A 13,443-nucleotide genomic window follows, 5' to 3' on the forward strand; every position below is an offset into this window, starting at 1 on the left:
GTGCCGTCTCCCACGCCTCCATTCTGATCTAAACGCCAGACTGATCGGATGCAACAGTTTTGACACATGGGGAGGGAGGTGTAAATGCTTCCCACAGCCTTGGAAAATCAGCCAGCTTAATCAAGGACTCCTCCCACTCCAGTCACCCACTCTCCTCTCACCCCCCCCACCCCACTTTCCATCGGGCAGAAAGTACAAAGGCTTGAGAACACGCACTGCCAGGCTCCAGGACAGCTCTAACCCACTGTTCCCAGATGCTCAAACGGTCCTCTCATACAACAAAGATGAACCCTTGATCTCTTCAGTCTATCTCGCTGTGACCCCTGCACTTTATCTACCTGTAATACGCTCTCTTGGTAAAGGATTAATTTTGTCATGAGCACGTGTAAACCTGCAGTGAAAAGCGTCGCTTGTGTTAACACAGACACAGAGGATGTGCTGGGAGACGCCCGCAAGTGTGGCCACGCACCCAGTGTCAACGTAGCACCCCCACAACTCACTAACCCTAACCCGTACGTCTTTGGGACGTGGGAGGTAACCGGGACACCCACATGGTCACGGGGAGAACGTACAGTTCGGCAGGATTCGGATCCCAATCCCAATTTTGTGCTGTAGTAGTGTTTTGCTAAACGCTCCACTACTGAGGCGCCCTAGGAACTCCCTGTAATTTCATTCTGCATCCTCTCCCCCCTTCGTGTCCCCTGAATGGGCGCCATGGTAGAAAAGCAGTTAGCACAACACTATTACAACTCGGGGCACGAGAGTTGTTTGTTCAATTCCCATGTCCTCTGCAAGAAAGTTGGCTCATTCTTCCCGTGACTGTGTGGGTTTCCTCCGGGTGCCCTGGTTTCCTCCCACAGTCCAAAGATGTACCGGTTAGTTGGTCTTTGCAAACTGTCCTGTGAGTAGGCTAGGGTTAAATTGGTGCGGCTCAGTGGGTCGGAAAGGGCTTGTTTGCATCTCTGAATTAAACTAAATCAAATATGTACAAAAGTATGAAATGCTCTGTCCAGATAGCACACAAACAAGAGCTTTTTCGTGTACAGCATATATAATAATGCTTAGGCATATACAATAAAATACTGTAAAGTGAGGATGCTTTCAAGAATAATGAAATGTAAAGCTTCTCAATATCAAAAAATTTACTATAAAGAGCAGTCAACAGTAAATAAAACTAAATCAAATCGATATTTGCTGTGACTATCTCTTCAAAACTGCACCAATTCTCTTTAGTACTGCCTTTTCTAGGTGGCTGGGGTCCTGTCGGAGTCTGTGATCTACAGCTGCACTCAGACTGCGGTTTTTCACGGTGGTGGGTTCCTGGTGTTCGCCGAGTGGCCCAGCATTTTTCAGTATCTCCAGGAGGACGTGCCACACTGCGGATGACTCGATTCCTCACTGGCATGCGTCCCTGATGGTACTGCGCGATGGACGAGAATCTGCTTGTACATCCCAGCGCTGAGGATTCCTTTAACTCTGAGCAAATCACCAACTCCATTGGTAGAAATGCAGCCCTGAACATGCAGGGAACCTCACTGTTGGCTGCAGACACTCATCCATTAGCGGTCTCTTCTACAGACAAACTGCCTCCTACCTGAGCCAAAATTTCAGATCTTGAATCATCAATACCGAGCACGTGCCGCCATTTGGACAGCACCCCAGTCCTTGAGTTTTTGTACGTAGGTGAGTCTCTTGGTTTTGCTTCACTTGGGCTCTTCCATGAAGACCACTTCTGACAAGACTTCACTGGACTGTTGAGGGGTCCACTGGGGTTCCAGTGGTTCCAAGCTGACAGCAGTACAGCACTTGTTCCAATTTAGAAGATACGTCTAGTTTGATGTCTCTCTCATCTGCTGTACTCAGTTTCCATGGCATTTCTGGTTCTCAACCCTGCCCATATTAACAAAATACATTTTTCCGTAACATTTAATTTTTTTTTTGGAAAATGAATGTTCAGTAATTTAAAACTTGCTCTTTTCACCTGACATACTAATAAGACCATAAGATATAAGAGCAGAAGTAGGCCGTTCAGCCCATTGAGTCTTCTCCGCCATTCAATCATGAGTTGGTCCAATTTTTCCAGTCATCCCTACTCCCCTGCCTTCTCCCCATACCCACTGATGCCCTGGCTAATCAAGAACCTATCTATCTCTGTTTTAAATGCACCCAATGACTTGGCCTCCACAGTCGCTCGTGGCAACAAAGTCCACAGATTTACCACCCCCTGACTGAAGTAATTTCTTCACATCTGTTCTAAATGGATGTCCCTCAATCCTGAAGTTCTGCCCTCTTGTCCTAGACTCCCCTACCATGGGAAATAACTTTGCCATATCCAATCTGTTCAGGCCTTTTAACATTCAGAATATTTCTATGAGATCCCCCCTCATTCTCCTGAACTCCAGGGAATACAGCCCAAGAGCTGCCAGACGTTCTTCATATGGTAACCCTTTCATTCCTGAAATCATTCTTGTGAATCTTCTCTGAACCCTCTCTAATGTCGGTGTATCCTTTCTAAAATAAGGAGCCCAGAACTGCACACAACACTCAAAGTGTGATCTCACGAGTGTCTTACAGAGCCTCAACATCACATCCCTGCTCTTATATTGTATACCTCTAGAAATGAATGCCAACATTGCATTTGTCTTCTTCACCACCGACTCAACCTGGAGGTTAAACTTTAGGGTATCCTGCACAAGGACTCCAAAATCCCTTTGCATCTCTGTATTTTGAATTCTCTCCCCATCTAAATAATAGTCTGCCCGTTTATTTCTTCCACCAAAGTGCATGACCATACACTTTCCAACATTGTATTTCATTTGCCACTTCTTTGCCCATTCCCCTAAACTATCCAAGTCTCTCTGCAGGCTCTCTGTTTCCTCAACACTACCTGCTCCTCCACCTATCTTTGTATCATCAGCAAATTTAGCCACAACTCTATTAATCCCATCATCCAAATCATTGACATACATCGTAAAAAGCAGCGGTCCCAACACCAACCCCTGTGGAACTCCACTGGTAACTGGCAGCCAACCAGAATAGGATCCCTTTATTCCCACTCTCTGTTTTCTGCCGATCAGCTAATGCTTCACCCATGCTAGTAACTCGCCTGTAATTCCATGGGCTCTTATCTTGTTCAGCAGCCTCATGTGCGGCACCTTGTCAAAGGCCTTCTGAAAATCCAAGTACACCACATCTACTGCATCTCCTTTGTCTACCCTGCTTGCAATTTACTCAAAGAATTGCAGTAGGTTAGTCAGGCAGGATTTTCCTTTCAGGAAACCATGCTGGCTTTGGCCTACCTTGTCATGTGCCTCCAGGTACTCCGTAATCTCATCCTTAACAATCGATTCCAACAACTTCCCAACCACTGATGTCAGGCTAACAGGTCTATAGTTTCCTTTCTGCTGCCTCCCACCCTTCTTAAATAGCAGAGTAACATTTGTAATTTTCCAGTCATCTGGTACAACACCAGAATCTATCGACTCTTGAAAGATCATTGTTAATGCCTCCGCAATCTCTCCAGCTACTTCCTTCAGAACCCGAGGGTGCATTCCATCAGGTCCAGGAGATTTATCCACCCTCAGACCATTATGTTTCCTGAGCACCTTCTCAGTTGTAATTTTCACTGCACAGACTTCACTTCCCTGACACTCTTGAATGTCCGATATACTGGAGACGTCTTCCACTGTGAACTGATGCAAAGTACACATTCAGTTCCTCTGTCATCTCTGCATCTCTCATTACAACATCTCCAGCGTCATTTTCTATTGGTCCTCTATGTACCTTCAACTCTATTTTACCCTTTATATACTTAAAAAAGCTTTTAGTATCATCTTTGATATTAGTCGCCAGCTTCCTTTCATAATTCATCTTTTCCTTCCTAATGACCTTCGTTTCCTAGTTTTCTTCTGCAGGTTTTTAAAAGTTTCCCAATCCTCTATCTTCCCACTGGCTTTGGCTTCCTGTATGCCCTCTCTTTTGCTTTTACTTTGGCTCTGACTTCACTTGTCAGCCACAGTAGGGTCCTTCTTCCATTCGAAAATGTCTTCTTATTTGAAATGTATCTGCCTTGCACTTCCCTCATTTTTCACAGAAACTCCAGCCATTGCTGCTCTGCTGTCCTTCCTGCAAATGTCCCTCTCCAACTTCGGCCAGTTCCCCTCTCATGCCATTGTAACTTCCTTTATTCCACTGAAATACTGACACATTGGAATTTAGTTTCTCCTCAGATTTCAAAGTGAACTTGATCATATTGTGATCGCTGTTCCCCAAGGGTTCCTTAACCTTAAGCTCTCTTATCACCTCTGGATCATTGCACAACACCTAATCCAGCACAGCCCATCCCTAGTGGGCTCACCAACAAGCTGTTCTGAAAAGCCATCCCTTTTACTCTCTTGAGGTCCAGTACTGACCTGGCTTTCCCAATCCACTTTCATGTTAAAATCCCCAATGATTATCATGACATTGCCCTTCTGACAGGCCTTTTCTATCTGCTGCTTTAATTTGTAATCCACATCGTTTTTGGCTGCTGTTTGGAGGCCCGTATACAACTACCATTAGGGTCCTTTTACCCTTGCCATTTCTTAACTCAACCCATAGAGACTCTACACCTTCCCTATGTCATCCCTTTCTAATGATTTAATGCAAAAGACAAAAAACAAAAACTTAAAACAAAATTTATATTAAAAAACCTAGGGCGCCTAAGACTTTTGCACAGTACTGTATCCCAGTACTAGCAAAAATAATAAACAGATTCTGAAAATCTCCACTACTGGAATCTCTAAGATCATGAGCGAATTAGGCCATTTGGCCCATCCAGTCTATCCCACCATTTCATCATGGCTGATCCATTTTCCCTCTCAGCCCCGATCTCCTGCCTTCTCCCCGTATCCCTTCACGCCCTGACCTATCAAGAATCTATCAAGCTGTGCCTTAAATAGACCCACAGAGTTGGTCTCCACAGCTGCCTGCAGCAAAGAATTCCACAGATTCACCACTGCCTGGCTAAAGAAATTCCTCTTCATCTCTGTTCGACAAAGCTGACTGTCTATTCTGAGGCTGTGTCTTGTGGTCCTACACTCTCCCACTAAAGGAAACATCCTCTCCACATCCACTCTATCGAGGTCTTTCACCATTCGATAGGTTTCAATGAGGTCACCCCTCATTCTTCTGAACTCTACTGAATACAGGCCCAGAGTCATCGAACACTCTTCATATGACAAGCCATTCAATTCCGGAATGACTTCTGTGAACCTATTTTGAATCCTCTCTAATGTCAGCACATCCTTTCTTAGATAAGGGGCACAAAACTGCTCACAATACTCCCAAGCGAGGCCTCACCAGAGCTTTATAAAGCGTCAACATCACATCTTTGATTTATATTCCAGTCCCCTTGAAGTGAATGCTGACTTCGTGCTTTGCCTTCCTCATCAGAGACTCAACCTGCAAATTAACCTTTAGGGAATCCTGCGCAAGGACTCCCAAGTCCCTTTGCACCTCAAATTTTTCAATTTTCTCTCCATTTAGAAAAAAAGCCTACCCTCTTATTTCTTCCAGAGTGTTGGGAAGTGCATACACTTCCCAACACTGTATTCCATCTGCCACCTCTTTGCCCATTCTCCTAATCTGTCTAAGTCCGGCTATAGCCCCTCTTCTTCCTCAACGCTACCTGCTGCTCCACATTGTCCACAAACTTTGCCATCAATTCTGTCATCTGTTTTATTGTTCAGTAGAAGTTCACCAGAATCACCCCATCAAGGCCAACATGTTCTTTTGAGCTGTCCTGGTGACGAAGGCAAGGTCCAAAGGACACTGAGTGTTTATGGTGCAAAGAGAGACCCAGGCCAACCATCAGTCCTATAGCAGAGCGAGAGAATGCAAACATCCCACGGGCAGTGGCCTAAATCGGAATCAGGTTTAACACAACCGGTGTATGTCATGAAACACACTGTTTCGCTGTAGCAGAACTTTGCAATACATAAGAAAAAAACACTCTAAATAAAATAATATACAGTATAAAAATTATATTAGTGCAAGAAGAAAGTGAGGTCGTGTTCATAGGTTCGCTGTCTGTTCAGAAACCGGACAGTGGAGGGGAAGAAGTTGTTCCTAAAACATTCAGAGTGTATGTCTTCAGCCTCCTGCAGCAATGAGAAGAGGACATGTCCTGGGTAACGGGGGGGGGTCCTTAATGATGGATGCTGCCTTTTTCAGGCATCGCCTTTGCAAGAGCCATACTAAGTGAGTTTCACACTGCCTACCACTGTGAGGATTCACTGCGGTGATTACAATCAGGTTGATTTTAATCACTGAAAAATTTACTTACAGCACAGTAACAGGCCCTTCTGGCCCAATGAGCCCGCGATACCCAATTCAACCCAGATGGCCAATTAATCCACTAACCCGTACGTCCCTGGAATGTGGGAGGAAACCAGAGCACCCGGAGGAAACCTATGCAGTCACGGGGAATGAAAGTACAAACTCCTCACAGGGAGTGGCATGGTTTGAGCATTACTTTAACCTCTGGTTGAAGCCCCTTCACGAATGAAGGTCAAGGGAATGTCGAGCGCCAGGGGCGGAGTTTCCCTGATTCGGTAACGACAGCAGCAAAGTTAAACCCAGGTCGCCGGCACCACTAGCCGTTATGCTATTGTGCTGCCATGAAATTTCTTTTGCGACTGCAGCACAGTGCTATACTTTAAAAAGTTACCACAAGTTACAAAAAAAGAGCAGTAGATGTAGTGTATATGGGTTTCAGTAAGGCATTTGATAAGGTTCCCCATGCAAGGCTCATTCAGAAAGTAATGAGGCTTGGGATCCAAGGAGACATTGCTTTGTGGATCCAGAATTGGTCTGCCCACAAAAGACAAAGGGTGGTTGTAGAGGGTTCATACTCTACATGGAGATTGGCGTTCCACAGGAATCTGTTCTGGGACACCCCCCCCCCCCACTTTGTGATTTTTATAAAAGACCCGGATGAAGGAGAAGGGTGGGTTAGTATGTTTGTTGATGACACAAAGGTTGGGGGCGTTGTGGATATCATGGAGGGCTGTCAGAGGTTACAGCGGGACATCGATAGGATGCAGAACTGGGCTGAGAAGTGGCAGATGGAGTTCAACCCAGATAAGTGTGAAGTGGTTCATTTGGTAGGTCAAATTTGAAGACAGAATATAGTATTAATAAGTAAGACTCTTGGCAGTGTAAAGGATCAGCAAAATCTTGGGGTCCGTGACCATAGGACACTCAAAGCTGTTGCGCAGGTTAACACTGTTGTTAAGAAAGCATATAGTCTGTTGGCATTCATCAACCGTGGGATTGAGTTCAAGAGGCATAAGGTAATGTTACAGCTGTATAGGACCCTGGTCAGACCCCGCTTGGAGTACTGTGCCCAGTTCTGGTCGCCTCACTACAGGAAGGATGTGGAAGCCATGGAAAGGGTACAGAGGAGATTTACGAGGATGTTGCCTGGATTGGGGAGCGTGCCTTATGAGAATAGGTTGAGTGAACTCGGCCTTTTCTCCTTGCAACGACGGAGGATGAGAGGTGACCTGATAGAGGTGTATAAGATGATGAGGGGCATTGATCGTGTCGATAACCAGAGGCTTTTTCCCAGGGCTGAAAGGCTAACGTGAGGGGGCATAGTTTTAAGGTGCTTGGAAGTAGGTACAAGGGGGATGTCAGAGGTAAGCTTTTCACACAGAGAGTGGTGGGTGTGTGTGCAATGCACTGCCTGCAACAGCAGAGGAGACAGATATAATAGGGTCTTTCAAGAGACTCTTAGACAAGTACATGGAGCTTAGAAAAATAGAGGGCTATGCGCTAGGGAACTTCTAGGCAGTTTCTAGAGTAGGTTACATGGTCGGTACAACATAATGGGCTAAAGGGCCTGTAATTTGCTGTAAATTTTTATGGTCTACAGACATAAAAAAAAACAAATAATACAAAACTACAGCGATGTGAGGTAATAGTCTTTGAACACAGAAAGGAAGAGGTCGCCACCAATGAATTGCACAACATTCTGTACATCAGTGGTGATTTCATTGATTCTGACGTCCAAAATCAACCCCTGGACACCAGAACCAGACATCAGGCACCACTCACTGCCGGGCGCAATGACTCAGAATTCATTGTGGAGACTGGCCGGTTCTTGATTGAGAAGCAGGTTCAGGGGTACGTGGGAAGGAGGTTTAAAAAATATTGACTGGTGAAGCAATTGTGTGATGGGCCAAATGGCCTAATTCATCTCATATACCTCAACCAAACAAGACCACCGCCCCCCCACCCCCGATTTAACAAACCCTGGACCAACTCACTCAGCAAACAACCTCTTCCCACTGAATCACCATCACTCCTCCCCCCTACTGACCAAGGTGGCAGTGTCTGCCCAGGGACGGGGTTGAGGGGGTGGGGGTGGGGGGGGCTAGAGGAAGGAACAACTTCCTGGAACGCGTTTGAATTGACACATCGCAGCTGGTGGGAAGGAAGTGGCGTACCGTCTGTGGCTTCAGGCACCGGGGGGGGGGGGGGGGGGGGGGAGGGGGGGGGAGGGAGAAGAAAGAGAAGAAAAAAGTCAGCTTCACGTATACAGGGGAGGGAGTCTGAGAAGATGGGTGCCAGGGAGGGCAACGAGAAGGAAAAGGGTTGGGGGTTGGGGGAAGATTAAATGACTCATTCCTGTATCTCAGCGGCTAAATCCCCCGAGGCTACCTCCTTGAAAAATCAGTTCTGTGGCTTCCTGAGGTTGGGAAGGACAAAAAAAACACCGGTATTGACAGACAGCAAATAATCCCCCTCTGGCGAGGGAACGAAAAACACCTTTGAATTACAGCCAACTCGGTCAGCACTGGTAGGATCGCTCACACAAAGGGGTCCCGAGTCGTGGGGCACCCCAGGAGATTCTGACACACAGCAATAGATCTTTAACTGGGGATATCGAGTTGAGATTCAGATCAGCCGAGACCTCATGGAAACACTCCCCTCCCAGCTAGCTGACACACTACAATTAGCAAAGGGACAGAGAGTCCTCTAGCACTAGATAGAACAGATGTGAGTGGTAGGGATTACAAACAACCTCTGTTAATGCCTTAAAGAAACGTCCTCCTCCAGATGAACACAAAGCAAGTCTCACTGGGAGGGCCACAGCTCTGCATCAACACCCCTGCCAGGTTCTGTCACCAACCAGACGACTCGTCTCCCCTTCCCCCTACCTCCAAAACCGACACACTCTGCCCTAGTCCTGTGCTGCCTGCGATTCACAGCCCCCGCGGCCATGTTTTCAATTGCACAGAGCAATTTGGTCACAGTGGCACCATCCTTGGACCCCAAAGAGCCCAGACAGCAAGACACTCTCCGTCCGAGTGGAGTCCCCTCCTATTCAGAGACGCATGGAACTCGGTTCCCGAGGATTGAGGCACAAACCAACAGCAACTCCTCCAAACTGCGCACAAAAATAACTATCATAAACTCTCCCCTTCAAAACCCCACATCCAGTGTACAATACCCTCAACTTCCAAACCCCATATCCAGTGTACAATACCCCCTTCCAAACCCCACATCCAGTATACAATACCCCAATTCCAAACCCCACATCCAGTGTACAATACCCCCATTCCAAACCCCACATCCAGTGTACAATACCCCCTTCCAAACCCCACACCCAGTGCACAATACCCCCATTCCAAACCCCACATCCAGTGTACAATACCCCCATTCCAAACCCCACATCCAGTATACAATACTCACTTTCCAAACCCCACATCCAGTGTACAATAACCCCTTCCAAACCCCACATCCAGTGTACAATACCCCCATTCCAAACCCCACATCCAGTATACAATACTCACTTTCCAAACCCCACATCCAGTGTACAATAACCCCTTCCAAACCCCACATCCAGTGCACAATACCCCCTTCCAAACCCCACATCAAGTGTACAATACCCCCTTCCAAACCCCACATCAAGTGTACAATATCCTCAACTTCCAAACCCCAAATCCAGTGCACAACACCCTCACCTTCCAAACCACACATCCAGTGTATAATGCCCTCTCCCAAACCCCACATCCAGTGCACAATACCCCCTTCCAAACCCCACATCCAGTGTGCAATACCCTCACCTTCCAAACCCCACATTCAGAGTACAATACCCTCACCTTCCAAACCCCACATCCAGTGTACAATACCCCTTTCCAAACCCCACATCCAGTATACAATACCCCCATTCCAAACCCCACATCCAGTGTACAATACCCCCATTCCAAACGCCACATCCAGTATACAATACCCACTTCCAAACACCACATCGTGTACAATACCCTCACTTTCCAAACCCCACATCCAGTGTACAATAACCCCTTCCAAACCCCACATCCAGTGCGCAATACCCCCTTCCAAACCCCACATCCAGTGCGCAATACCCCCTTCCAATCCCCACATCCAGTGTAAAATACCCCCTTCCAAAAGCCACATCCAATGTACAATACCCTCACCTTCCAAACCCCACATCCAGTGTACATACCCTCACTTTCCAAACCCAACATCCAGTGCACAATACCCCCTTCTAAACCCCACATCCAGTGTACAATACCCCCTTCTAAACCCCACATCCACTGTACAATACCCCCTTCCAAACCCCACACCGTGTACAATACCCCCTTCCAAACCCCACATCCAGTGTACAATACCCCCTTCCAATCCCCACATCCAGTGTACAATACCCCCTTCCAATCCCCACATCCAGTGTACAATACCCCCTTCCAATCCCCACATCCAGTGTACAATACCCCCCTTCCAATCCCCACATCCAGTGTACAATACCCCCTTCCAAACCCCACATCCAGTGTACAATACACCCTTCTAAACCCCACATCCAGTGTACAATACCCCCTTCCAATCCCCACATCCAGAGTACAATACCCCCTTCCAAACCCAACATCCAGTGTACAATACCCCCTTCTAAACCCCACATCCAGTGTACAATACCCCCTTCCAATCCCCACATCCAGTGTACAATACCCCCTTCCAAATCCCACATCCAGTGTACAATACCCTCGCCTTCCAAACCCCACATCCAGTGTACAATACCCTCTTCCAAACCCAACATCCAGTGTACAATACCCCCTTCCAAACCCCACATCCAGTGTACAATACCCCCTTCCAAACCCCACACCCAGTGTACAATACCCCCTTCCAAACCCCACACCCAGTGTACAATACCCCCTTCCAAACCCCACATCCAGTGTACAACACCCTCTTCCAAACCCAACATCCAGTGTACAATACCCCCTTCCAAACCCCACATCCAGTGTACAATACCCCCTTCCAAACCCCACACCCAGTGTACAATACCCCCTTCCAAACCCCACACCCAGTGTACAACACCTCCTTCCAAACCCCACATCCAGTGTACAATACCCCCTTCCAAACCCCAGTGTACAATACCCCCTTCCAAACCCAACATCCAGTGTACAATACCCCCTTCCAAACCCCACACCGTGTACAATACCCCCTTCCAAACACATCGTGTACAATACCCCCTTCCAAACCCCACACCCAGTGTACAATACCCCCTTCCAAACCTCACACCCAGTACAATACCATCATTCCAAACCCCACATCCAGAGTACAATACCCCCTTCCAAACCCAACATCCAGTGTACAATACCCCTTCCAAACTCAACATCCAGTGTGCAATACCCCCTTCCAAACCCCACATCTAGTATACAATACCCCCTTCCAAACCCAACATCCAATGTACAATACCCCTTCCAAACCCCACATCCAGTGTGCAATACCCCTTCCAAACTCAACATCCAGTGTACAATACCCCTTCCAAACCCAACATCCAGTGTACAATACCCCTTCCAAACTCAACATCTAGTGTACAATACCCCCTTCCAAACCCAACATCCAGTGTGCAATACCCCCTTTCAGCCTCTCCTCTCTCCTACTCATCCTTCCCTCTCCCCTATCCTCATCCACATCCCTCCCCACCCCTCATCCTCCCTTTCACCCCTACATGTCAACCTCCCCTCTCCCTCATTCTCTCTCCTTTCCCATTCATCTTCCCCTCTCCCCCTACCCCTCACCCGCCCCTCTCCCCATTCTCCCTTTCCCCTCAAGCCTCATCCTCTTCTCTTCCCTACATCTGAGCCTCATGATCCTCCCCTGCCCTACCCCTCATCCTCTCCCCTACACCTCACCCCAACCCCTCACCGAACCCCCTACCTTTAATCCTCCCCTCATCCTCCCCTCTCCCCTACCCCTCAGCCTCATGATCATCCCGCTCACCCCATCCCTCGTTCTCCTCCTCCCCCTCACCGTCCTACTCTTCAGTTCCCTTCATCATCTCCCTCATCCTCACCCTCCCCTACCATTGTTCCCTCATCCTACTCATCTTCAGCGTCACTCTCATCCTACCCCTCACCCTCCTCCACTCTTCCCTTCATCATACCTCTCATCTTCACACTCACCCTCCCCTACCATTGTTCCCTCACTCACCCTCACCCTGCTCTACTCACACGCCCTCCCCCTTCCCCTCATCCTTACACTCACGCCCTCTCCTCCTACCTGTGAGGAGGTGCCTCCGGGCCACTCCACTTCTGCGCCGCCTCCAAGTGCGCGCTCCCTCCTGGCCACCTCCTCCTCCTCCTCCTCCTCTACTTCTTTCTTTCCTCGCACAGAGAGAGAGAGAGAGAGCCGCCGCTGCCGCTGCCGCCTGCCCACGCCTCCCGTGCAGAGTGCTGAATGCAGCGGGGAGGTGATGGTGCAGAGCCGGCTGCCCGGTGCCGGGTCGCTCCCCTTGCCCCCTGTCCCTGCCCCTGCCCCGGCGGCGGCGCCGCCCGCCCGCCCGCAAACCCCCCGCGCGCGGCTCCGGTGCTCGCGCACAATGAGAGCCCGGCCCCGGCGCGAAAGTAGTGCCGGCGGAGCGCCGCCTCACCGAGCAACCCCCCCCCCTCAACCACCGCACCCCCCCTCCGGCTGGAACCTTCCGCCCTCCTCCGAAAGTAAACCCTACCCTCGGAGCACGCCGCACTCCGCACGTCCCGTCCCGTCCCGGCCCTCCGAGGGGGGCTTCGCGACCTCGGGGCGATCCCCGGCGGCTCCTTTTATTTTTATCTAAAGCCAGCCGGACAGGGCGAACTCGCCCGGGTTGCAGCGGGTGGGGTGGGGTGGGGTGGGGAGGGGGTTGCCCCGAGGCTGAGGGTCAGTGGGGAGGTGACCACCCCGGCCGTGTCTGTTTGTGTGTGGCCGGGAGCCGCCGCCTCTGCTCAAACTCGCCGGCGTTGTTTTCAGCTCCGGAGGAGGCAGGAATGGACTCCCCTCAGATGAGACTGGTTCATCTGAGGTCAAGCCGAGCCGATCCAAGAGGAATTCCAGGCCGGGCCAGGAGTTCAGTGCAAACCCACCCCGACTCGGGGCCACCCCCGCCCGGACCCCAGAAGC

General features: G+C 49.1%; 1 protein-coding gene across 2 annotated transcripts in view; it reads right to left on the reverse strand.

Moving 5' to 3' along the window:
• LOC140717721 (REST corepressor 2-like) overlaps window positions 1-13,142 on the reverse strand; it is a 51,696-nt gene extending 38,554 nt beyond the window's left edge. The window contains exon 1 of one of the 2 annotated variants that reach the window (XM_073031404.1): window positions 13,016-13,142. The gene's annotated coding sequence lies outside the window, so the exon portion shown is untranslated. Of the gene's footprint in view, window positions 1-12,567; window positions 12,786-13,015 lie in introns of those variants that run through there. The other variant, XM_073031403.1, reaches the window with a different exon arrangement.
• Window positions 13,143-13,443: the final 301 nt, after the last annotated feature.

The sequence above is a fragment of the Hemitrygon akajei genome, chromosome 28, assembly GCF_048418815.1.
Source record: "Hemitrygon akajei chromosome 28, sHemAka1.3, whole genome shotgun sequence".
NCBI classification, from domain to species: Eukaryota; Metazoa; Chordata; class Chondrichthyes; order Myliobatiformes; family Dasyatidae; genus Hemitrygon; species Hemitrygon akajei.